Source organism: Bombina bombina, chromosome 6, assembly GCF_027579735.1.
Source record: "Bombina bombina isolate aBomBom1 chromosome 6, aBomBom1.pri, whole genome shotgun sequence".
NCBI classification, from domain to species: Eukaryota; Metazoa; Chordata; class Amphibia; order Anura; family Bombinatoridae; genus Bombina; species Bombina bombina.
In genome coordinates, this window is record NC_069504.1 from 429,765,006 (window position 1) to 429,787,844 (window position 22,839).

The window sequence follows — 22,839 nt, forward strand, 5'->3', positions numbered from 1 at the left end:
TCCCCTTTGTTCTGAAATAGCAGACATGCATGGCTTTACTATTGGCTTTTGGTAGGGATATTAATTTGTGGGTTTCATTAGCAAACAAATGCTGAATATGACACTTTCTCAGGAAGAAATCCAGTTCTGAAAATAGCCAAATGCTGCTGGTGACAGCCATATTCAGCATGTGTTTGCTAATGAAACCCCCAAAAGCACATGCCTAGATTGTGGTTACTAAAGGCCGCTAATTGGAGCTGCCCACCACACTTCTGAAATTCCCAGCAGTCAATCAGTTGTTAAAGGGACATGAAACCCAAAAATGTTCTCTAATTCAGATATAGAATACAATTTTAAACAACTTTCCAATTTACTTCTATTATTTCATTTGCTTCCTTCTCGTTATCCATTGCTGAAAGGTTTATCTAGGAAAGCTGAGGAGCAGCAAAGAACCTAGGTTCTATCTTCTGATTGGTGGCTGCATATAAATACTAATTGTCATTGGCTCACCCATGTGTTCAGTTAGAAACCAGTAGTGTATTGCTGCTCCTTCAGCAAAAGATACCAATAGAATGAAAAAATTAGATAATAGAAGTAAATTAGAAAGTTGTTTAAAATTGTATTCTCTATCTGAATCATGAAAGAACATTTTTGGGTTTTATGTCCCTTTAAGAGTAATATTTTTTAATAGTTCAGGGATAACATCTGACACTTACCTCCTCCCTGATCCTTCCTAAACAGTGATCTTCCCTCCCCACCATCTTAGGTACTGGCAGATAGTCTGCCAGTACCCAGTGTAGGACTCTTTATTTATCTATTTATTTTTTCTGAAGTGTAGGGATCCCTCTGAAACAAGTATGTAACCCTCCCATTTGTAATCGCCATTTTAGGTACTGGCAGCCAGTCAACCATTCCCGTTTCTGTAGTGTAGTGGCCTGGACCACCCCTCCCTCCTGTGGTGGGCTGCCCACATGCCTCCATCCTATACCACCCATGACACCACCTGAATTGGCGATCTGGCTTCATATATTAATGGAGCACGCTCAGTGTTCCCTTACCATATGAAGGAAAATGCCTTTTGCCCATCGGTTGCAGCTCCCGCAGTCAAAGCAGGCAGCTGGAGCACAACGTGCACCAGTGTTGGACATAGGTACTACTATGTCAACACAGTACGCTGTGTAAAATACTGTGTGATATGCCCAATAGGCACACCGGGTGAAAAAGGGATAGTCAATACCTTTATTTAAATGGTTTAGTTATGTATAGGTAAAACAAATACTTTCAATATACTATCATTTATTTTGCCACCTTAAATGTAGTTTAGCTCTGAAAATTGTGGATTTTTTAATTCTCAAAACTTGAAATGCACCTGCTTCATATTTTTCCCAAATTGGTTTTAACTGAAAACAAATGAAAAACTAATTTTATACTAACATTATGACAACTGTCGTTATAGTTGTCTGCAGACTGAAGCCCACGTACCCCAAATAAGGCAAATAGTGGGTGGAGTTTGGCTATTGAAAAACAACTGCAGCAGTTTGTTTTAAAAAAATAAAATAAAAAAAAGAGAAGATGTAAGCACTACCAATATGATATAGCAATACAACAAATGTCTTGTAATTACAAAAAGGTGTTTACTGTCCCTTTAAGAAAGGAATATAGATTACACAAATCAAATACATTTTTTAAAAGCTATCCCACCTGTTTTTCCTATCTCAGGAAACAAGATTATTTCAAATTTAGGAGCTTATTTAATTGATTAGCCACCCAGGATTTTTTTTATGTGGGTGTGTATGTATTAAAAGAAGAGCAAACACTTTAATAAAGTGGCTGGAAACACTTTAAGATATTCTGCATTTTTTCTACATATTAACATATTTCCTGTAATTTAACTTAAAAAAAAAAAAAAAAAAAAAAAGGGGACATAAAACCCAACATTTCTTTCATGATTCAGATATAGCATACAATTTAAACAACTTTCAAATTACAGGTATGCCTCACTTTACAGAGCTTCGTGCAGCTAAAGTTCAACCGCCAAGGATTTTGAAACAGCACTATAATCTTCGATAGATTGCGAGAAAAGTGCCTGGCACCATTTTGTTATGCACAGTTCACTCTGTTTACAGCATCTGTGTCTCAGTGTTGTAGAATGGTAAATTTGTGACGGGCGGGGGAAGCGATGCAGTGGCTGTAAGGTAAGTATTTTCACAACATGAGTGAACATGTAAATTGTGATGAATTAAAGTGCCCCTGTTTTTAATCGGATTTTAAAAATCGGGCACTTTATCAACTAAATTTACACTCACTTTAAGGCGGTTTTCACTTTACAGCGGGGCTCCAGTCCCTAACCCGTTGTATGAGCAGGGAATATCTGTACTTATTTTATCAATGTTGCTTCATTCTCTTGGTATCTTTTATTGAAGGAACAGAAATGCACTACTAGAAGCTAGATGAACACAACAAAAATAAGCATATATGTGCAGCCACCAATCAGAAGCTAGCTACCAGCTCCTGAGCCTACCTAGATATGCTTTTAAACAATGGATACCAAGAGAACAAAACAATTTACATAATGTTCCCCAGTTCTGAGAATAGGAATTGCTTTTACTGACCATCCAGCTAAAATGTAAGCTAATAGTAAACTGTCTTTTTTTTTTTTTTTTTTTTTTTATGTTTGTCGCACAAATAATCAGTAAAACAATTAATGTTAAAATTACCTATTAACTTGTGCTTTGAATAACATGAAGCAGGGCTCGACAAACCCAGGGAGCCACTGAGTCTCCTAGAATTTTACCTATATATGTGTTATCCATATATCTATATAGAAATACCACTGTCTGGCCCCTTAATAATTCTTACTGGCTCCTAAATTTTAAACAGATTTGTCGATCCCTGATTTAAAGTGAATGTAAAGTTGAATGAATAAGTGCCTGGTTTTTAAAAAAATACTATTAAAAACAGGGGCACTTTCATTTATTAAAAAAAAAAAACTTTATATTGCAACATTATTTTTAAATACTTACCTTTTACATTCGGAAACTCAGACCGGTGATACTCTGCCCATAGCTCCTCTGTACTTACCTCAGCAATGAAGAAACAGGCTTCCTCCAATCATGGCGTGCACCCCGGAGCGTCCATCTCGTGAGGCCACGCAACGAGTGGAGGAAGCTGGTTTTGTCATTGCTGAGGTAAGTACAGAGGAGCTGCGGGCAGAGTATCACTGGTCTGGGTTTCCTAAAGAAAAAAAAATAAATAAAAATGTATTTAAAAATAAAATATGCTGCAATGTAAAGTTTAATGAATGAAAGTGCCCCTGTTTTTAAAAACCGGCACTCATTCATTCAACTTTACATTCACTATAAGAAAAAACTGTGTAGGGGCAGTGTAATACTTTGCAATATTATAGCACTCTTGCACGTGCAAAACATTCTTGCAAAACTGCAGACACATGCATGCTCCTGAGCTTACCTCCCTGCTTTTCAACAAAGGAAACCAAGATAGCACTGAAAATTTGATAAAAATTGTTCAAAATCGCATGCTTTTTTCAAAATCATGAAGAAAAAAAAAAAAATTAAGCTTAGCGTCCCTTAAAGTGAAGGTAAAGTTAGCCTTTATTAACTACAATCTACCATTTATCATTATCACCTTACTCTAGTCGCTAAGTTATTTTTGTTATTTTTCAGGTATTTTACTTAAAAAAATCTATTTCCAATTCCCTACCGTTTGGGTCCTGACTCCTCCCAAGCCCTACTTCTTTCTTCAGCGATCCCACCCGCTTTCTCCGCCTCTAAAATGCGCGTTCACGGATCCGGAATAAAATGAGCATGCGCTACTCGCGATCCTAATTTTCAATGCGCATGCGCTACTTGCCGATGTCAAGAGATTTGCTTGTCCGCATCCGTAATAAGCAGATGTGAGGACGCAGTAAGGCTGGGATTCCTAACTGGCAGTAGGACGCATGCGCAAAACAGGAGCGCGCGTGGGTATCAAGATAAGGAAAAAAAATCAATGGCGCATGCACTTTACAGTAAAGGGGCGGTTGACGTAGTTTGACGGTCGCATAACGGCCGAAAAATCAGTTGTGATCGAAAGGGAAAAAAATTATATATTTACGGGTTGAATTTGTGCACGGGTAGAAACAGCTTTATAAAAGGTGATATCTTTCTTAATACTCATTAATATAAAATCTGATGAATGAAAGTTAGTGTTTTTCCCACACATAAGGATATACTACATAGACATTGGGGGAACTTTACCATCACTTTATCCCACCTTCAGGTTTACTTTAATACAATATACTGCAATAGTAAGAGCTCCGCTAACACTTTACTTCCTGCTAAAAAACGCACAAGGCGGTGTTCACTGTGCAACTCATTGCGGATTGGCAACAGAAAACAGCATGGACCGCACAACAATGAGCCTTATTGGTTAGTGCGATCGACATCCACTGCGGTACCTTATTGGGTAAAATAAATAAGGTTGGCTTTTTGTGTACTTTTAGACTATACGTGACCCCCCCAAGAGAATGACAGGTACATGTCGATGATAGAGCTTTATGACACATAGCCTATACACATGACCTGCCCGCTTCTCTGACGTCTTGTTCTGGGTCGCCATGGTTTTGTGAGGTGTGCGGGCAATACAGAGCGCTGAAAGGCTGGATGTCGATCGCACTAACCAATAAGGCGCATTGTTGTGCGGTGCATGCTGTTTTCTGTTGCCAATCAGCAATGAGAGTTGCAGTGAACCCCACCTTGCTGATAGTGACTGGCTGGTTGCCCATTATGTTTTAATTCTGTTATTGGTGTGACCCCTGCTATCGTATCAATTGAGGTGACCGTTTTTACAGCATACTACCTATACATGATGATTGATCAGGCCATAGGAAGTGAATGTACCTACCACATTTATATTCCACATTTGTGCACATTATCACCGCTAATGAATATGTGTTTTGATTGTTAATGATCCTGAGCATCATTTTTACATGGACAGCTTTGGCTGCTTATTTTAGGGGAGGGGGAACACAGGCCTTTAAAAGTTTTGCTTTTTCACTAGTTGTTTGTCAGAGGAAGGGACAACATTTGGTCCCGAAACGTCACTAATAAAGAATTTTTGTCACAGATGACAGAAGACCAGTGAGTGCTTATTTCCACAGATTTGTATTCACTATATTACAGCGCCCTGGCAGTATGTGTATATATATATATATATATATATATATATATATATATATATATATATATATATATATATATATATATATATATATATATATATATATATATATATATATATATATATATATATATATATATATATATATTTTTTTTTTTTATTATTTTTTTATTTATTTATTTTTTTTTTTTTTTTAAATAGGGCTGGGCGATATGGGCAAAAATGAAAATGGCGATTTCTGACCCAAAAAAATATGATTGCAATTTTAATCTTGATTTTCTTATAAATGACTATAACATTAATATTACAATATTTTTTTATTTAACACTACAGAATCTTAATGTACATGTTTCTCAATGTCCAATACACTCTGGAAACATAAAAATAGAAACCACAAAATAGTGGAAATAAAATTAGCTGCCTGTGCTGTGGTTACATAGTAGACACTAGCCAGTTCTTAGGTCTTCTGACACAACGTTGTCATGATTTCTTGGGCACTCTAGCTGTGATACGATTAACATATGAAACCTGAAAAGTGCTGACTTTACAGCAGTATGATTTCTGTATAAGTGCAGTAAAGGTAGTACAATGCACACACTGCTGCATTTGTTATTCACTTAGATGAGTGACTGTCCAGGCAAACATGAGGGATGTGGCATTGACAAGGTCAATCCTTAAATCCTGCAGCCTGTCATATTACATCACACAGCTATTCTGTAGTACAGAACAGAACACCAAGAACAGTTACAATACATAATACAAACAAGTGCACTCCGCCACACCACTCCAAGATGGTCTGTTGCTCCCACACACTCTGCAATAATGGCCGTTTTGCAGAATTCTCAGGTCCGCCCACTGGTCCTTCTCTCATCCTCCCTCTCTGTTTTCATGCCAAACAGAGAAGTTTTTTATTTTTAAAAATCACGTACTATCGCGGCGATTAATCGCAGTTTTAAATTGCGTATGTAATTGTGCAGAGAGAATGAATATATATATATATATATATATATATATATATATATATATACACACACACACACCTCGTTTTACACCGTTTCAGAATAACAACCTTTTTTCTAGTCATGTGACTCCTATTGAGAAGCAGTGCATTTATTAAAATAGCCAGTAGGTGGAGCTGTCCGCTTGTGTTGCAGCGCAGCCAAGCAAGCTGAAATTAATCAGTTTAACCAGACCTGAGCTATCAAGCGGATTTCAAAAGGAACAAGATCTTGATCTTCATAAATCAGTCCAGATTGGAATGCATTGAAAGAACTGTTTGCAGAAAAATGCAAGTGAAGTCTGTGTTGTGTGATTATTTTATTAGGTTTATAATGCTGTTTAGCATTTAAAGTCTTCATTTGAAAAAATAATGAGAGATGAGAGAGATATACCCTGTTCCAAATTAATATGCAAATTCTATTTCAGTGTCACAAAGATTATTTTATTTTTTTTTCTGTTTAACTCATGGATGGCATTGTGTCTCAGGGCTCTTTTGATCACTGAAAACAAATATCTTGGACACCTGTGATAATTAGATTGCCAGGTGAGCCCAATTAAACGAAAAACTACTAAAGGAGGGTGTTCCACATTATTAAGCAGAGCACCATTTTCAAGCAATATGGGGAAGAAAAAGGATCTCTCTACTACCGAAAAGAGTGAAATAGTTCAATGCCTTGGACGAGGTATGAAAACATTAGATATTTCACAAAAACTTTAGCGTGATCATCACACTATTAAGAGATTTGTGGCTTATTCAGAGCACAGACAGGTTCGTGCAGATAAAGGGACATTGAGGAAGATTTCTGCCAGATCAATGAATCAGATCAAGAGAGCAGCTGCTAAAATACCATTACATAGCAGCAAACAGATATTTGAAGCTGCTGGTGCCTCTGGAGTCCCACGGACATCAAGGTGTAGAGTCCTCCAGAGTCTTGCAACTGTGCATAAACCTTCCATTCAGCCACCACTAACCAATGCTCACAAGCAGAAACTGCTGCATTGGGTAGAAAAATACACGAAGACTAATTTTCAAACAGTTCTGTTCACTGATGAGTGCCGTGCAACCCTGGATGGTCCAGATGGAGGGAGTAGTGGATGGTTGGTGGATGGCCACCCTGTTCCAATAAGGCTGCAACATCAGCAAGGTGGTGGTGGAGTCATGTTTTGGGCCGGAATCATGGGAAGAGAGCTGGTCGGCCCCTTTAGGGTCCCCGAAGGTGTAAAGATGACCTCTGCAATGTATGTGGAGTTCCTGACTGACCACTTCCTTCCCTGGTACGGAAGGAAGAACTATGCTTTCCATAATAAAATCATCTTCATGCATGACAATGCACCATCTCATGCTGCAAAGAATACCTCTGCATCAATGGCTGCTATGGGGATAAAAGGAGAGAAAGTCATGGTGTGGCCTCTATCCTCCCCTGACCTCAATCCTATTGAGAACCTTTGGAGCATCCTCAAGCAAAAGATCTATGAGGGTGGGAGGCAGTTTACATCCAAACAGCAGCTCTGGGAGGCTATTCTGACATCTTGCAAACAAATTCAAGCAGAAACTGTCCAAAAACTCACAAGTTCAATGGATGCAAGACTTGTGAAGCTGATATCAAATAAGGGGTCCTATGTTAAAATGTAACTTGACCTGTTAAAATGTTTAAAAAGTTAAAATGTTGTTCAAAGTTTGATTGAAATAGCTTTTGATTTCAGTAAATATGCTGCAAACACAACAAATGACAATTTTCAGTTCTTTTGAAACTCACTATGCATAATAATTTGGAACAGTGCATTGTAAGTTTTTATTTTGAGAAACAAATACGGTTATCATTAGGAGGTTTGTTCAATAAAATTTGAATTGTACTCTTAATAGTTGATAACATGAGAATTATGCCGACTGTTGTTTACATCAATTATTTAGGTAAATGAGAAAGATATCATTGGCATAATTTGGAACAGGGTATATATATATATATACACACACACACACATATACACACACACATACATATACACACTATATTAAATGAGGATGTGTGGTTGTGCACAAATTTACTCTCAAATTCCAACACTCTCAAACTGTGCTGGCTGCCTCAAATAATTTACAATGCTATAAGAAAGAAGGATTGAGCAAAAATAAACGGTCAAAGAGGGACACAAGCCGCACTTAGTTAATCAGAGTTTTTATTTACTACAGGGAGTGCAGAATTATTAGGCAAGTTGTATTTTTGAGGATTAATTTTATTATTGAACAACAACCATGTTCTCAATGAACCCAAAAAACTCATTAATATCAAAGCTGAATAGTTTTGGAAGTAGTTTTTAGTTTGTTTTTAGTTATAGCTATTTTAGGGGGATATCTGTGTGTGCAGGTGACTATTACTGTGCATAATTATTAGGCAACTTAACAAAAAACAAATATATACCCATTTCAATTATTTATTTTTACCAGTGAAACCAATATAACATCTCAACATTCACAAATATACATTTCTGACATTCAAAAACAAAAACAAATCAGTGACCAATATAGCCACCTTTCTTTGCAAGGACACTCAAAAGCCTGCCATCCATGGATTCTGTCAGTGTTTTGATCTGTTCACCATCAACATTGCGTGCAGCAGCAACCACAGCCTCCCAGACACTGTTCAGAGAGGTGTACTGTTTTCCCTCCTTGTAAATCTCACATTTGATGATGGACCACAGGTTCTCAATGGGGTTCAGATCAGGTGAACAAGGAGGCCATGTCATTAGATTTTCTTATTTTATACCCTTTCTTGCCAGCCACGCTGTGGAGTACTTGGACGCGTGTGATGGAGCATTGTCCTGCATGAAAATCATGTTTTTCTTGAAGGATGCAGACTTCTTCCTGTACCACTGCTTGAAGGTGTCTTCCAGAAACTGGCAGTAGGACTGGGAGTTGAGCTTGACTCCATCCTCAACCCGAAAAGGCCCCACAAGCTCATCTTTGATGATACCAGCCCAAACCAGTACTCCACCTCCACCTTGCTGGCGTCTGAGTCGGACTGGAGCTCTCTGCCCTTTACCAATCCAGCCACGGGCCCATCCATCTGGCCCATCAAGACTCACTCTCATTTCATCAATCCATAAAACCTTAGAAAAATCAGTCTTGAGATATTTCTTGGCCCAGTCTTGACGTTTCAGCTTGTGTGTCTTGTTCAGTGGTGGTCGTCTTTCAGCCTTTCTTACCTTGGCCATGTCTCTGAGTATTGCACACCTTGTGCTTTTGGGCACTCCAGTGATGTTGCAGCTCTGAAATATGGCCAAACTGGTGGCAAGTGGCATCTTGGCAGCTGCACGCTTGACTTTTCTCAGTTCATGGGCAGTTATTTTGCGCCTTGGTTTTTCCACACGCTTCTTGCGACCCTGTTGACTATTTTGAATGAAACGCTTGATTGTTCGATGATCACGCTTCAGAAGCTTTGCAATTTTAAGAGTGCTGCATCCCTCTGCAAGATATCTCACTATTTTTGACTTTTCTGAGCCTGTCAAGTCCTTCTTTTGACCCATTTTGCCAAAGGAAAGGAAGTTGCCTAATAATTATGCACACCTGATATAGGGTGTTGATGTCATTAGACCACACCCCTTCTCATTACAGAGATGCACATCACCTAATATGCTTAATTGGTAGTAGGCTTTCGAGCCTATACAGCTTGGAGTAAGACAACATGCATAAAGAGGATGATGTGGTCAAAATACTCATTTGCCTAATAATTCTGCACTCCCTGTATGTAGCTCTGAACAACCATCAATCAGGACGTCTACCCTCCACCCTATTCCTTTTAAAACCGTAATACACACCAAATAAAATACACAGGTATTGGAACAGGCTGGCCAGCTTATAATGTAATTAATATTCCTATCAAACTCACATACACCATATACAATGTATCACCTTGACTGCAAATAAAACTGAGGGGGGGAGATGGAAATTAAAGTATCATCAAAAGTCTGTATGTTGTTACGGGGCCCCAAAGTTACAGCTGTTATAGACAAAGTAGATGTTCAGTTTCCAGGCTCTTTAGTGTATGCACACGCTCTGGTTCTGGACACAATTTCTTTACTTTTACACAGTGTAACAGCTTGATTGCAAGGTTCATACTTGTTATTTCATACTGTGAACAAACTTGTGAGTGATATGCATGCGGTCTCTTTTGAAGATAAACGCACAATGTACCCTGGCGGGACAGACCCGGCTGTCAGCCGCAAGACTTCAAAGCCAATACAAGGGACGTTTTATTCAGTACCTGTTTTGCAGTTTAGGCGATTAAAAAGTCTTTGTTACTGCAATGGGGCTGCTTCACTTGCTTACCGCCATGTACCCTTCAGCGTTTCTCTGAGAAATCCGAATGCCGCTGGCTCTGTTCTCAGCTGTTCACCCGTCGTGCTTACTCAATCATGACGCGTTTCTCCCCTCCCACATAGGGCTGAGTGTCGGGGCCTCATCAGATGTGTTTCTTAAGGGGTGTGTGTCAGGCTTTATATTGCCATTGGTTACTAAAACCTCCCCCTCTCTTTCGAAGCACAATCATACCTACACAGCTTCAAAACAAAACCGTGTCTTCTAACCAGCGTAAAAAACGCATAAAAAGTAACTGATCATTATTATTTATATTATGTACAAACGGCTGTATATGGCTTATGCAAACAAAGAATTATATTACAACATCATATAGATCCTTACAGTTTTAGTGATATAATAGATGCACCTCCACAACTAGATCCATTGCTTTTTAGCTACATTTAAAGAATCTAGTTATGATTATATTGCCATTATAATCTTTTTAAGTTGGAGAAAACTACCTATTGATAATTTCAAAAGCCTGCATTTTTTCATTTAAGCCAATTGGACTTAAGGTGTTTAACCTAAAAATCCACCTTGACTCATGCTGTAAGATTATTCTAGCTAGATGGCCACCCCGTCTATTCTGTTTTAACTGTTCAATGCCCATAATTTGCAACTTCGTGTGATCTGAATTGTGATAGAGTTTAAAGTGCCTTGCTACTGGGCTATCTGTGTCCTCATTTTTAATGTCGTCTCTATGCTCTCGAATTCTACTTTTGAACTCTCTAGTAGTTTTCCCTACATAGAATCTGGGGCATGAACAGTTAAGCAGATATTACATTTTTAGAGGTACATGATATCCTCTCTCTTACATAATACACCTTACCCCCGGGTTGGGGTGCTAAATGTAGCAGATCTTTTGACAAATGGACAGTACACGCAGTGTCCACACGGTACACTACCTGCTTTATGTTGTACTGCTTTTAGCCAATTTTTGGTTTCCTCTTTTTTGAATTCGCTATGTATTTTATTTGGTGTGTATTCCGGTTTTAAAAGGAATAGGGTGGAGGGTAGACGTCCTGATTGATGGTTGTTCAGAGCTACATAGTAAATAAAAACTCTGATTAACTAAGTGCGGCTTGTGTCCCTCTTTGATTGACCATTTATTTTTGCTCAATCCTTCTCTCTTATAGCATTGTGTGTATAATATATATATATATATATATATATATATATATATATATATATATATATATATATACATATACACTCACACATACATACACAGAAGGGGACTGCACTCCTGGACCAGACACACATCCCATGACCCTGCAATATGTTCAGCCCTGGGTGCTCACAAGAAGCTGTGCTGTCCCCAGAGTAACAGGCATCTAAGCCCAGACAGGTCTGGGTGCAAGAACCATAGGGGAAATTACAAAACAAATTAATACAACACACAGAGAAAGCCCTGCACTCACTAGCAGGCTCTCAGCTAAGATTAAAAGCAAAATAGAAAGGTTAGTTACCGTATCTGGCCAAATGGGACAAGCCCAGGTACCACGTCAAGGTCCTTTCCAAACACCTGGGACCCTAAAACAGCCACACAATGCAAGCACTCAATCCACACAAACTGGGAACAAGTGAAGGGTGCACAGGCTTATGTAATCACCCCAGTCAGATGCAGTAACTAACCTTTCCATTTTTGCTTTTAATCTTAGCTGAGAGCTTTCTAGTGAGTGCGGGGCTTTCACTGTCTGTTGTAATAATTTGTTTTGTAATTTCCCCTAAGGTTCTTGCACCCAGACCTGTCTGGGGTTAACTGCCTGTGACTCTGGGGACAGCACAGCTTCTTGTGAGTGCCAGTGAGCACCCAGGGCTGAGCATGTTGCAGGGTCATGGGATGTGTACCCGGTCCGGTCTAGGAGTGCAGCCCCCTTCCGTGTTTTGTATATGACTGGGGTGATTACATATTCCTGTGCACCCTTTACTTGTTCCCAGTTTGTTTGGATTGAGAGCTTGCATGTGTGGCTGTTTTAGGGTCTTTTAGCACTTCTTACAAAAAGGGTGATTGATTCATGGAGTAAACTTCCACAAGAGGTGGTAATGACAAACACTGTGGCCTGGGATATGTATAAGGCTGTCCTACCAACTAGATAAGTTTATACTTTTAGGAAATATTGGACATACTTGCTGGGCCTATGGTTCTTCTATGACGTCATTTTTGTGGGGGTAGATAAACATGATTATTACCTCAAATGTTCTCTGTGTTATACTATAGATGTATACATCCGATTTATGTAGAGAACACTACTAAATGAGAGAATAAAACTTAATTTGGCCTAATTTTGAGGTATTGTGGCTCTAATACTCCAAAGAACAATGCTATGTAAAGAGAAAAAAAAAAAGTTGCCTGAACATCAGACATTTTAAAAAGTACCTCTGAAAGCTAAACTTTAAAGGCAACATATAAAAAAACAAAATATTAAAATGTAAAATTAAAACTAGCAATAAAAAAAGTATACCTCGTTACTATTTTAATCTTTGTTTACCACAACGTTTTACATGAAGCTTAGAAAACAGAAACTGAGCAGTAATTTATGGGGAAGAAAAGTCCCTACTTAAAAATACAGAAGTACAGAAACAAAGAGAGTTACAGTTAGAGAGATCGTCATAAGAACTTAATTAAAAAATACATGAAAATGTGACAAAGTTGGCTGCCAACCAAAAACGGCAATGCTCAGCAGTAATGCTTCCCAGCATAGGTTAAAATAATTCACTGTTTATTAAATACAGAACCGTTGGAACCCGCCGCTCGCTCAACAAGATCTTTGGGCGGGACACTCGCAGAAATGGGAGAAATCATTGCAAATCTATATATATTACCTCTCCAAGGCTGCAGGCTGTGCTGAATTCCAGTTTGTACGGTCAGATCTTGCAATCCGCCATCTATACATCCAATTTACTCCATTTCTGACAGGTAGCCTATGTGCAAATAAATTTCCTGAAGCTTTGTTGTGGTTTTATTTTGCTGCAAAGCCCCAGATTCAGGGGTCATATTAAAGGGCTGATTGAAAGCAGAGCAGGGATGCAGACTGCAACGGCTCATCAGTGGCGGCTTTTGAGATAAAAATAATAAAACAAACATAAATAAAATACCGAACTCTACAAGAGCTGTGTATAGTATAGCAGTACAGTAATGCAGTTATGCAGCTCTCCCTTTTTGTTTACAAGCTGCGATAGTGGGAAGGGTGTTTGAAACCATCAAGCTCCGCCCAAGTTTGAGCGTCAGCTGAGTGAGGACGTGATTACAGCAGCTGTAGGGCTGGGCTGCAGCACGCCACACACATATAAACATTGTAACGTACAGGCTGTACAGTGTACTGCAAAGTTCGGTCCCTTAACTGAACACCTGAGAAAGGGGGCTCAGCAGAGAACTTTGAGCATAAATACTTTGCAGAATGTACATATTATATTGATCTATGTGGCTTGTAAATTATTGAGCCTTTACATGACACTGTGTTAGAATGGTATAGAGCTTAACCAATAGATGCATAAACGTTTGACAATCTGCACAACACCCCCAAAAGAATTCCCAAAAAGTTAATTTATACAGCACAAAAATATCAATACCTGTCCCTTAAAGACTGTGTCCCTTTAAGACTGCGTTTTGTGTCTATCCCTTTATGACTTTGAGAGTGTGCATGGTTGAGTGTGTGCATACTGTGATCTGTTAGTTTAAGACTGCGCTTGTGGTGTAAGTTGTCCATTTAAAGGCTGTGTGTGTGTGTGCACACCTGTCCCTTTAAGACTGAGTGTCCCTGTGAGTTGTGTGTGCCTGTCCCTTTAAGACTGAGGGCGTGCAAGGTTGTGTGTGTTCATATTGTGATTTGTCCCTTTAAGACTGCATGTGGTGTGAGTTGTCCCTTAAAGTCTCTGTGGTTGTGTGTGCCAGTACAGTGAGCTGTACCTTTAAGGTTGTGCTGTGTGTAAGTACTGACATGGCCAAACAGTTACACATGTATAAAAACTTGCAGAAATGTATAAAAATATGTAGTTTGAGGGTTTCAAACAATGGGCTCCATTTATTAAATGTTGAGCGGACATGATTCGCTGTAGTGAATCATGTCTGCTCGACATCGCTGCAGGCTTATCAGTGCACAAGCATTTCACCAGAAATGCGTGTGCAATCCCACTCACTGGCAGCCAATCAGCCACTAGCATGGTCTGCCAATCATATTGGATCAGGACCTAAAAGGTGTCGGACGGGTAAAGGAGAAGCGGTCTTACAACCGCTGCTTCTTAACTTTCGTTTCAGGCGAGCCTTAAGCGATGGGCCTCAGAAGCAGCATCCGCTGCTTGATAAATGGAACTCATTGTATCCATGTGTAAGTGCTGTCTTAGGAAAGTCTATGGAGAAAACACCCCAAAACATGACTCAACGTCTACACTTTTTGTTCCTGAAGATAAATATGCGCAGTATTGCACATATGTTCTTTTTACATACAGTACTGTGCAAAGTCTTAGGCCACCACCAGCTTTGATGTTTAAAGTGAATGTCAATTTTGATGCTAAAGTGCCCGGTTTTTAAAAATTAGATTAAAAACAGGGGCACTTTAATTCATCAAAATTTACATTTCACTCCTGTTGAGAAAAAAAATTACCTTTTAATCTTCACAGCAGCTCCAGCTTCCTCCGGTCATTGCAAGCCATTTCTGACGTCAGAAATGATGGATAGGTCATCCTCCGATCACGGCTTCCCCCGGGGGCACCAGTGTCTGATTCAACGCCGTGATTGGAGGAAGCCGGATTCCTCATTTTAGACCCAGGAAGAGGCTTTGCCATGGGCGGAGGAAGCTGGAGCTGCTGTGAAGAATAAAAGGTAAGGTTTTTTTTCTCAACAGGTGTGAAATGTACATTTTGATGAATTAAAGTGCCCCTGTTTTTAATCAAATTTTTAAAAACCGGGCACTTTAGCATCAAAATTGACATTCAATTTAAGCAAAGTTTTAATGACCATCCATATTTATTTTTTAGTCTCTTTATTAAGATACAAACAGAAAATACAGGAAATACAGAACAAAATGGTTTCTTCAGGCAAAAGTCAGTATTTAGTGTGACCTCACTAGGCACTAAGCACATCTTGAACTCTTTTGGGTAGACTGCCCTGAAGTCTTCTGAAGTAATCTTCTGGTATATTATACCAGGCTTCTTTCAGCACTTCCCAGAGTTCTTATGCCCTGAGCCAGATCCAGATGAGGATGCAGCCAGTAGTACACTACTTTAGCTGAGATTTAATGCACCAAAAGCTTAGTGCTCGATCAGTAGCCAACATGAGCTTTTCAGTGCACCCCCATATAAGTCTATTATGTGAGAGATTTAGCAGACCAGCCACTATCCAACATCTAGACGTTAGAAAGACCTAGATTATCGCTTGAGCAATAAAGTATTACTTTTAACATGTAATATGAGCACAAAAATAGAGGCGCTGTTGATTTAACTTGAGCGATGTTAACGCATAATAGCTCTAATATTTTTGCACTATATGTGTAACCAAGGCCTAATGGTCTTATGAAATAGAAGATTTCATTATTACATTAGAATATACATTTTATTGGAAGTTCAGTTTGATAACAAGGGTGACCAATAAAGCTGCATATGCTGGCCTGTATTCCAGTTTATTAGAAGAATCATGCAGAAACGTTTGTATGGAGTATCACAGGCTTTTCTGGGGGTTGCCTCAGGGATTTTCACAGACCTTTAGTGGGGCAAAATACTTATGCAACATTTCCCCCATTTGCTTAATCGCTTGAAATTATGTAATATATATTTAAACAGCTGGCTAGAAAATATCACATAAACAGCTATAAGTAAAAAGGAAGATATTTTACCTCAAAATGTCCTTCGTAAGCCACATCCTATATAATAAAAGGCCAGGTATGTTTTGATGAAGCTGTCATGCGCAATAGAGACTGCGCAAGGACAAACATACCTGGCCGTAACAAAGGATCAGTCAGTGAGGATCAGACAGCAGTGGTGTGGCGTGGTCGTGCGGAAGTGGACAGGACCGGGCTGAACTGCAGAAAATCGCCCGTGTACACGGGCTTTAGGACTAGTCTCATTATAAATAAACAGTAATTATACAATCCAGATGCTTGTCCTCGGAACAGGCACATTATTTCCCTGCTCTGTTTTATAACTAGATTTACCTCTTTCTCTTTGTATCTTTTTTTAAAACCTAGGCCTGTTCCATGAGAGCATACTGCATGTACCTTGTCCACTATGACTATATTTCTGTTGCAAACACTGCTGCCATATACTGTTGCAAACACTGCTCCCATATAGTTCTTAAAGGGAAAAGTCACAGGAAAGTCATAATTAAACTTGCATGATTCAGATAGATCATGCCATTTTAAGATACTTTTAAATTAACTTCTAGTTTCAAATGTGTTTCACTCTCTTGGTATCACTTGTTGAAAAAGAATATGCACGTATTCTACACTAGTGGGGAGCTAGTTGCTGATTGGTGTCTGCAAACATTTGTCTCTTGTGATTGGCTAACTAAATGCATTCAGCTACTTGACATTAGTGCAACACTGTTCTTTCAGCAAAACATACCAAGATAATGAAGCAAATTAGATAACAGAAGTAAATTGGAAAGTTGTTTAAAATTGTATATTCTATCCAAATTATGAAAGTAAATGTTGGGTTTTCCATGTGCATGTGTCAGAACCTACCTCAGTATGCTCTCACATAATTTAAAAAAAAATTAATACAACAAGAAAGAAGTAAATTCCATTTTATTTTGAATCGTACCTTATCCCTTTTAACATTTATGGCTGGATTTAAGTTTGTTTTTCATGACCTTTTAAGGGTAGCAATAACCACTTTCTAAACTATAGCAAGGAGCTTTCCAAGGTAATTACAGTCTCAAAAAATTACAATTATCCCTTATTACACCTCATGCGACAAGAACTTAAATATATACAGAAACAAAATGGCTTCTAGGAATTTACAGCTAGTAAACTGCCTAAGTCTTCCTAAACTGGTCAGTCGGCTCGACCTCAGAATGGAAGGGGAGGCAAAGCGAACACAAAAACCCCCTTTAAAGGTCCCCATATAGAATAATTAGCCCTTCCACTCGGAAGAAAATAAACCAAGTTCTAGTTGCTGTACAAACCAACTGGAGTCCCTAAATGGGGCAACTAACTGTAATTGAGCAACTATAGGTAAGGTTAATATAACCTTTTCCCATTCAGAAAATAATCTTTGTATTGACTTATCGTGTGCATCTTTCAAATTGAATTGTTCCATAGTAATCTGATTATAAACTTTATTTACAAACTCCTTGAATTTAGGTTCACGTGGGGATTTCCAATTCCTAAGCAAAACATTACGTCCTACTAAAATCGATGTATTTATGAGCCTAGTATTTACATAGGGTTCCTCCTGCCCTATAAGGAAAAAAATATGTCTTGACTCGAAACTGAAATTGCAAGGATTTACCTTATTCACCCAAAAACACACTTTGCTCCAGAACTGGGACGCTTTAGGGCAATTCCAGAAACAGTGTATTTCATCTGCATCTTTAGCATTACATTTAGGGCAATTAACTTCTGTCTAATACCATTTTGACATCTTAGCTGGTGTAACATATGCTAAATTTATTAACTTAAAATGTGATTCCTTCCAGTCTACAAAAACTTGAGTTTGATCAATTAATCTAAAACTTTGTAGAATATGATCCTTATTAACATTTGGGAGGAACTTATTCCATTTCCTTTCTAAATCCTCAGTATGCAACAGCCCACTATGTTTAATAAGTAGGTTATATAAAATTGAAATGGAGCTTTTCCCAGCTTGATATAGTTTAATTACATCTAAATCTCCCAATGACGTAGAGTTTTCAGCCTCTGCTCGTAAAGATCCAATCCAATGTTGTGCCTGGAGATAAGCATAGAAAGAAGTTTTTGGTAAATTGAAATTAGTCCTTAGCTCTGCGAATGTCTTAATCACTAGTGACTCCTCTACACACATATCTTTTATATTTTTAAGGCCATTGCTAGCCCATGTAGAGAAAATTTTATATTTGCATCCCGGTGTAAAATCCGGATTCCCTACTAAAGGAAGAAATGCAGATCTACGAAAATTAATATGTAATTCTGAGCATACTTTTTGCCATGCCAAAATTATGTATTTAAAAGTATACATATGTGCCACATTTACTGGTAGTTTCGCAAAGGGTATATGGATCAGCGCTTTCAAGGCAAATGGACTTACCAAGTATGTTTCTAATCCAAAGAAAGAAACCTGTTCTTTTTCTAATATCCAATCTAATACAAATTTAACCAATGAGGCATAATTGTAAAACTGAAGATTCGGGAGTGCTAAGCCGCCATGTACTTTGAAATATGATAATTTAAATAAAGAAATCCTAGGTTTCTTCCCATGCCATATAAATCTACTGAATAAACTTTGCACTAATTTTAAGTCCTTTTTAGTAATTAGCAATGGAAGATTCTGTAACAAGTACAATAATTTTGGGAATAAAATAGCTTTAACTAACATTACTCTAGCAGAGAGTGAAATGGGTAAATTGTGCCATACTAATAGTTTCTGCTTCAACATCTCAATACATTTCGGAAAATTTAATTCATACCAGCACGAAGGATTCTTACTTAAAATAATACCCAGGTACTTAATTTCCTGTACTTCTTTGAAAGGATGAAGAACAGGGGACTTCGGTTTATAAATCCACATCAGTTCCGATTTCCCCCAATTAATTTTGTAGCCCGAGATTGAGCTAAAAATTTCTATAATTTTTAGCAATTGGGGTATGGATTGATTAATATTGCTTAGAAAAAGTAAAATATCATCAGCAAATAGTGATGTCACCAGATTTTTATCCCCTAGCTTAATTCCCTTTAACTCTTTTCTTAATAGAATGGCTAGCGGCTCTAATTATAGATTAAAAAGCAAAGGGGAGAGGGGGCACCCCTGACGCGTGCCACGTTGGAGAGTAAAACTCTTAGATACTTCCCCATTAACAATGATAGCAGATGTTGGGGCCTGATATAAAATCCGCACAAACTGGTAGAAATTCCCTGTAAGGCCAAATCCTTTAAGTGCCGTAAACAAATGGTCCCACACTATGCAGTCAAACGCCTTCTCAGCGTCGACTGTAAGTAGGGCTAAGTCTGTGCTAGAGTGTGCCTTTTTCTTATTTATCACTTTACTCCAGAAATGATCAATAACTAACATCACTTTTCGAAGGTTCTTCACCGAGTTTCTACCCACCATAAAACCTGCTTGGTCCGGATGTATTAATGGCTCCAGCATCTTCTTAAGTCTAGATGCAATAATAGCAGTTAGCAGTTTATAATCCTGGTTTAACAGCGATATAGGCCTGTAAGAAGACATAATTTCTGGATTTTTATCTTTTTTTCAAGATCAGTGCCACATTCGACGCTGAGAAGAACCTCGACTGCATCTGATTTTTAATATAGTACTCATTAAAAAGTGTTGCTAATATAGGTAGAATTTGATCATGCAAGAGTTTATAGAACTCTGATGGAAGAGCATCCGGACCTGGCGTCTTGTTTGACTTAGCTTGTTTAATGGCATCTGAGATCTCACCTAGCGATATAGGCTCATTTAATCGTCTCAGGTCCTGTGGGTCTATTCTGGGTAACACTACTCTTTTCCAAAAATCTTGTTTATTATTTGGATTAACTGTTCCTGTTGAGTACACCTCTTGAAAATATTTAACGAATTCACGTCTTATCTCAGCTATATTGGTGACCCTTCTGTCCCCAATCTTAATTGTGGCTATAAAATTCTTCTGAGACCATCCTTTAGCTAATTTAGCTAAATATTTTGCCGAGTGGCCATAATGTCCTCTAAATCTAGCTTTTTGTTTTAAGTCTTCTAAAGCCATGCCTTGTTTCAGGAACAGATCTCTCTCTATTCGGGCCGCAGTATACTTATCCCAAATGGTCTGATTTGGGCTGTTTAAATATTTTTTGAAAGCATTTTTGACCTGATTGGCTAATTGTTCTTCTCTATTTTTCCACTTGTATAGAAAGGCAGTAATCTCGCCCCTCAGGACTGATTTTGCTGTTTCCCATAACATTTCTGGTTTATCTGTATATGCCACGTTGAACTGATGGAATTCTTTCCATCTAGCTTGCAGCCAGTTCTTAAATTTAGCGTTATTGACTAAATATTGGGGGAAACAAAAACGTGGCTTAAAAAGATCTGGGGACCTAATTGCATTAATCTCCAGACTAATACAGTGAGGCCCCGGTTTACGCACGACTCGGTATATGAAATTTCGGTTTACGAAATCGAAATTTGAAGAAAATTTGACTCGGTTTACGATTTTTTTTCGCAATACGAAACAAAATGCCGGTCAAAATGCCGGTTTGCCCCCCTCGGTTTACGAATATTTTTCGCAATACGAAACCAGTGGCCCCTGTGCCCCCTGCATACTCAAGTATGATTGAATTAATGAAGTTTGGGTACCAGTGTAGAGGTGTTGGAGAGGTTTTGGAGCCATTTTGCAGCAAGTTGTTGAGCCTTTTGAGCCATTTGCAGCAAGTTGTTAAGCCTTTTGGAGCCATTTGCAGCAAGTTGTGGAGCCTTTTGGAGACATTGGAGCCATTTGCAGCAAGTTGTTAAGCCTTTTGGAGCCTTTTGGAGCCTTTTTTGGACACTTTACTTGAATTTTTTCGGACCTCCGGAACGCATTAATTGATTTTCAATGCATTCCTATGGGAAACCGTGTTTCGGTTTACGAATTTTTCGCAATACGAAACGACCCGGAGAACGAATTAAATTCGTAAACCGAGGCCTCACTGTAATTGCATGATCAGAGATGACGATCTCGCCTATCTCTGATTGAATCTCTAAACCAAGCATATTACTGGATATTAGAAAATAATCTATTCTAGAGAATGATTTGAATGACTTAGATTCACAAGTATACTCCCTACTGTCCGGATGTTGTAACCTCCATATATCTTTGAGTGCAAGCTTATACCCAAGGTTTTGTAGAACCTTAGTTTCCCTGCTATATCTGGTTCTTTGCATAGGGTTGGACCTGTCTAAACACGGGGTGAATGCCATATTCAGATCTCCAGTCAAAACAATATTCTTCCCCACAAACGGGAGTAACTGCAGGCTCAACTTTTCCCAAAATCCTCTATCCAAGGAGTTTGGGGCATAAACGTTACAAAAAATAAAAGGACATTTATTGATCAATATTTCTGAAATCTGCCTTCTGTATCCAGTACTTGCGATATAATCTGGTAGGAAAGATGCTTATTAAACAATATGGCAACTCCTCTTTTTCTCTTATCATATGATGTTGCAGAAATCTCTCCCACCCATTTTGTTTTCAATTTGGGTAATTCATGGGGTTTCAAACGGGTCTCTTGGATAAATGCAATATTGGGCTTAAATTTCCCTAATTCCTTAATAATCAATTTCCTCTTGATTGGGGAGGATATACCCCCACATTCCACAAATCTAATTTCAATTTGTCCACCATTTGGAGTCGCTAATGAGAGTTATACTAACTAATAGTTAATCTCCATAGTAAATATTTTATTTTTCTTGATCAGGAGGTACTTAGAGTTTAGTAAACCTAACAAACATGTGTAGTTTTACAAGTCTAATTAAAGGGACACTGAACCCAAATTTTTTTCTTTCGAGATTCAAATAGAGCATGCAATTTTAAGCAACTTTCTAATTTACGCCTATTATCAAATTTTCTTCATTCTCTTGGTATCTTTATTTGAAAAGCAAGAATGTAAGTTTAGATGCCGGCCCATTTTTGGTGAACAACCTGAGTTGTCCTTGCTGATTAGACAGCACAATTAAACAAGTTTTGTCCAGGGTCTGAACCAAAAATTGTCTGGCTCCTTAGCTTAGATGCCTTCTTTTTCAAATAAAGATAGAAAGAGAACAAATAAAAATTGATAATAGGAGTACATTAGAAAGTTGCTTACAATTGCATGCTCTATCTGAATCACGAAAGAAAGAAAAAATTGGGTTTAGTGTCCCTTTAAAGATCATACTATTTGTATTGTATAAATAGGGTATAGTTTGTTGTTTTCCTCAGCACTACTATTTTATATAATGTTACAAGAAATATGCATTAAATAATGCAGTAGATTTTTTTTTCCAGCACATTATGTATTCATTGCTGTGGGAAGTTAAAGGGATGCTACAAAGAGGTGTGTGTCTTATTGCATTAGTCATACGCTCTGTTCATGTTGATTACAAGGTGTGGGCAGCTAAAAAAAGAAATAATTATTTCGTCACAACAATATCTATGTTAGTATTCATATCCACATCATCCCATATACTTGTCATCAGATTATTCA

At 38.2% G+C, this 22,839-nt stretch overlaps 1 protein-coding gene across 2 annotated transcripts in view; it reads right to left on the reverse strand.

Annotated features, from left to right (window-relative positions):
- Positions 1-14,437, reverse strand: part of CCNI2 (cyclin I family member 2) — a 103,658-nt gene extending 89,221 nt beyond the window's left edge. The window contains exon 1 of one of the 2 annotated variants that reach the window (XM_053717181.1): positions 13,337-14,437. The gene's annotated coding sequence lies outside the window, so the exon portion shown is untranslated. The remainder of the gene's footprint in view (positions 1-13,336) is intronic. The other variant, XM_053717182.1, reaches the window with a different exon arrangement.
- Between the last annotated feature and the right edge of the window lie 8,402 nt (positions 14,438-22,839).